This window comes from Anneissia japonica, unplaced genomic scaffold, assembly GCF_011630105.1.
Source record: "Anneissia japonica isolate Jap-2015-1 unplaced genomic scaffold, ASM1163010v1 scaffold14072_len149563_cov130, whole genome shotgun sequence".
In the NCBI taxonomy this organism is placed as follows: domain Eukaryota; kingdom Metazoa; phylum Echinodermata; class Crinoidea; order Comatulida; family Comatulidae; genus Anneissia; species Anneissia japonica.
Genome location: NW_022742657.1, coordinates 42,101 through 46,941, shown reverse-complemented (window position 1 = coordinate 46,941; position 4,841 = coordinate 42,101). Strand labels below are relative to the sequence as shown.

The 4,841-nt window shown below is 32.8% G+C and overlaps 1 long non-coding RNA gene across 1 annotated transcript in view; it reads right to left on the bottom strand.

The window, feature by feature from the left end:
* Window positions 1-843, bottom strand: part of LOC117119204 — an 11,727-nt gene extending 10,884 nt beyond the window's left edge. Inside the window, exons 1-3 of the long non-coding RNA XR_004447153.1 lie at window positions 734-843; window positions 571-635; window positions 77-167 (exon numbers count right to left, since the gene is read on the bottom strand). This is a non-coding gene — a long non-coding RNA (uncharacterized LOC117119204). The remainder of the gene's footprint in view (window positions 1-76; window positions 168-570; window positions 636-733) is intronic.
* Window positions 844-4,841: the final 3,998 nt, after the last annotated feature.

The following is a 4,841-nucleotide window of genomic DNA, read 5'->3' as shown; positions in this document are numbered from 1 at the left end:
GAAGAACAGTGTAAAAATACTGAGTATCCAGAATAAAGAAAGATTTCTAACTAACAAATCAAATATTTGATCATACCTTTCTTAAACATATTTGAAAATGTCTGATGGTTCTCGGCGAACCAGATGACACAGTAAATACTAAGCTCCGCCTCCGCCTCATCTGTGTTCTGATATCAACAAAATAGAAAGAAAAGAGTTTAACAAGTCATCTATTAGGTGTTCCAGATACTCTTTACAATTTATTATTATAATTATATTGAAACAAAGGAAGTTTCTTCTTGCTCAAAAAATGAAAAAAAATGTTAATAATAATAATAATAATAGATGGATTTATATAGCGCAAATAAACAAGGTTTATAACTATTGTTATAATTTTAAATGCGCCCAGAAATGTTCATATTGCTTTTGATTTTATGTTGGTACAACACCTACAATTGACTTGATATTAAAATACATTATAAATAAACAAATTAAATAAATGCATTTCAAAGAAAAAAATAATAATAATAAAAAAAAACTGAATGTAATAAAAAAATTCAGTGTAATCTCCTATTCTAGTTATTTCCTCACCACTTGTTCTGTTCTACTCTGCAGTACTCTGCTTGTTGTATGATCCTCTTAAAGACTATCAGACCCTATACAAAATAGGAGATAGAAGCCATTATTTTCTATAGGGTCATCAGATTGCATGACATTATTATTTATCCAGTTCAAATGATAATAATTATATTACCTATTATTTAAATTTCACAGGATATCAATTCAAGATGGCTACCAGTAAGTTGAATCAGTTTCTGGAACATGTTGATGAGAAGGTCTTAGAGTGTACTATCTGCTTTAAGAGACTTCAAAATCCAAAATCCCTCAACTGCCTTCATAGTTTCTGTTTGGCATCAATGAGCCCCTCTCAGATGACTTTGTTACATCCACCTCTGTGTTCACATCACAGTAAAACTTTGGAGTTCTACTGCACAGATTGTAAAACTCCAATCTGTGTGAATTGTATACTTATGGACCACAATGCATGGGATGGAAAACACAAACCAATCAACATTTCAGACACATTCCAAACATTTAAAGAAACTTCAGCCACCTTAGAAAAATCTGCACAACGCTTCATAAACAAATTAGAAGGTGGTCTCAAAGCTGTTATCCACAATGCTACAAAATTACAACAAAATAAAGACACATGTTTAATAGATATAGACAATCATGCAGAAGAAATATTTAAAAAAGTAAAAGAGAATAGAGACAAAATGAAAAATGAAGTAGAGACAATCTACAAAAGAAAAAAGAAGGTAAATGAAGTACAAATGGATGAATTTAAAGCAATATTATCCGATATAAAACAAAACTGTCTTTTCTTAATCAATTATTGAGAGTGATGAAGGCACTGCAATGCAGTGAAACAGTAATTACAGCACTCAGGGACAGAATCAATGAATTACCAAAAACAGAGCCAGATGATTGGAGAAATTTATTACTTCATAAACAAACGGCAAACGACTTCATTGAGGACAGCAGACTGTTTAACACTAAAAGGAGAGGAATCTCTGATAAAAGATCAGACAATTATAGTCAAAATAGTCAAAACAGATGAACATGAATTTTCATAAATTTTGATATTTGCAAGTTTGTTTATTCTTTCTTTAGTACCTGTATATTTTTTCTGTATAAAAAACCTAACAAGCACACAACAGAGTGTATATTATAAATACACCTATGGGCATTCATCCATTAAATGAATAAGTCAAGAGTCAGAATGAATTAGAGTCAGATTGATTATTTGTGTATATATTTAATTTTTCTTATAAACTTGAATCTTCGTAAATAATCTGATTCAAAGTAGTGGGATAGGGATATATTTAAAAGGGGGTTTGTAAGCATTTTATTATTTCATCATCATAAAAAGTAAAAATACTGTATATGATTTAGGTAGTTAAAAAGAGAGAAAAAGAAAAAAATGATAGCCCAGAATGCCTCAAATGCTATGTTTCGGCGTCTAGAACACAAAAATTTCGCGAGGGCATGCCCCCTGGACCCCCCTACGACAGTGTTGTCTTAATCGGCCCAACTTTCGGTCCCCCTTCCGGCAACTCCCCCCTTTTGGAAATTTCTCGATCAACTCCTGAGAAGCCCCCCTCTTTACTTTGCAAAAGTAGCCTTGAAAAGAAGTGCATCCAATGGTTAAAAAAAAAAACAATTTAAATAAATAATTAAAAAAATAAAAAGCCCAGGGTTTCAATTAGAGGTTTTATGGTATTACAGAAGTCTTGTAAACACCAGTACATTTTACAAACCAGGCTAAATTATTAAAGGTCAGTTGAGTTGAGTCAAGTTACAAGGGCGCATAAGCCCAGCTTAAAAATATGTATATTTGCATTGTCACAGAGGTTAGATTAAAATATGGTAGCTGAAATTTTTTCAAAAAATTATAAAATTAATGTTAAAAAAATAATCACAGCGAAGCAGTGGTGGCACCAGAATTTTTCTAACGAAGGGTCCGACGTGACGGAAAAAGGGGTCCGAAAAATGAACCACTGCACAAAAGCAGAGATTAAAGCTGGGAGTGCATACATCACCCCATTAATTTTTAAAATGCTCTCATAGATTAGAAGGTTAAAAGAATACAAAAAATCAATATTTGTATCAGCTATTTGTAAGAAGTCAACATTAAAAAAATACATAGAATTGTACCTGTGTGTCCGAGCATTTCTAAACATTTCTTCAGAATCAAGAATCAGTACGGTAGCACTATAGTAGTTAATTATTGCTATACTTTACACTACTCAAACAATCGACCAGAAATTCAGCGCTGCCCTTTTACACTTTCAAAGACCACATTGTATGTTAATTAATTACAGTTGATGACATAATTAATGTTGAAATATCGAACCCCAACACGATGGCGTGCATTTCGATACTTGGAGAATGTATTATACTATCTTGTAATTACAGTAATAGTCAATTACGGTAGTTCACTCTGTATCAACTGTATACACTTCAATCTCGACTGACTACCAAGAGATTTTGGCCTACCCTAACCATGGATGGATTAATTTAGATTTTAAACTAAGTCCTCCATGCCCTAACTACACCGTAGCTTTCATATTCCACAAGTCAAGCATACATGCATTACATGTTATTAGTTCACCTAAATGACCTTAAATAGTGCCCTCTATAATTTCTGCCTGAACTGTATGGGGAAAAAATAATGTGGCCAGGGCTCCCTTCAAGAAGAAGAAACACAATTTGCCAGAAAGAACAAAAAATTTATATGTATTTTGCACATATTAGTAGACTCTAAAATTGAAACCCCTAAATTGTCAAATTTTTTGGGGGCTTCACCCCCTGGACCTCTTTCAGAACATTTTAAGAAACACTCAACCACTCATTTGTTTTTGACAGCAAAATCTTCCATCTTGTTGGGGAAAAGAATCTAAGGGCCATGTCCACCTCATGCTTTGGGGACCTCGAACATCCCATCAGGCAAATCTTGGAGCCACCCCTGTGATTACGCCCTAAAAATTGGATCATCAAAAAGAACCTCTAATACATATTTATCGTAGGATCCAATGAATTTATTTAATAATCTACCACTGTCATTGTTTTATACTTGAATAAATACATAATAATGAATAAACAAATAAGTAAATTATTAATTAATTGATATTTATAATGTTTAAGAAATATTTACCTGGAATAAATAAATATAGTAATAATTTATCCAAATCAAGTAACTAAAATTCATATGAAAGCAAACAATTCAATGAATGAAAGGTCTTTAATAAATAATTATTAAAAAATATGTGTCTGAATGAATGATTTTACAAACCACATATTAAATTGATAAATAAATAACCAAATAGGTCTATATAGGCTATTATGAATATCTGCTGGTAAATTAAGTCTTGTATGAACTTGTTTTGAAAATCAAACACCAAATAACTGTGTGAATTGCTTCACTTTATGTTCATGTAATCATGATTAATTAACCTGTCTCTTATACACATCTCTTGAGCTCATAGGCTCGAGCTGGGGGAAGGGGTTTTGAGAAGGATCCCCTCCCAAATGAGATTTTTTTTAAAGAATATCAACCTCTGGATGGCCGAAAATACTATATTCCCAGATGCTCATCAATTCATCATATTCTATAATTGAAATTGAGACAAAAAGGAAGGTTCTTTCTTGCTTCACAAATGAGACTAGAAAGTATCATGCAGTAGCAAATAACTCACCAATTACAGGATGGAATGGTGCTTTTGTATTTTATGAAGGTTATGTTTTTTTAATTTATTTAAACAACTTTTGTTTATTGATTCATTTTCTATTTTGTAATTAAAAAAAAAATTCTTTCTTGTCTCAGAAATACATGGCTTTGATTTGGTAAAATAAAAAGTGTAAATATCATCTTCTTTTAATAATATTGACCACAGGGGTGGCACCAGGACCTGCCTGACGGAGTAAGTACGAGCGCACTGAAGAGTTTTTGCCGAGTTAGCAACTCTGCATTCTCTTGTAACTCATATGCTGAAAAAACCCCTAGTCGGAGAGGGGCTTATCTTGCCTGTCTTTAGTAAGATGACTAGTGGGCTAGTGGAGCGAATCGAGTCTCACTTGGCTGGGGGCCAGGGGGGCTGCCTAGGGCCCCCGGTGGAAGCCACGGATATTTGATGAATTATGGCGAATTTTTATTACTTATTTGATAGGCATTGAGTTACTATAATATGACTTCATGTAGGCTATGCTTTCTAATGTTGACATCAGCTTCCAAAACCAAAACATTTTGAATAAAGCAAGAAACAAAGAGTATGCAATGTAACCATCTAATTTATTTTCAA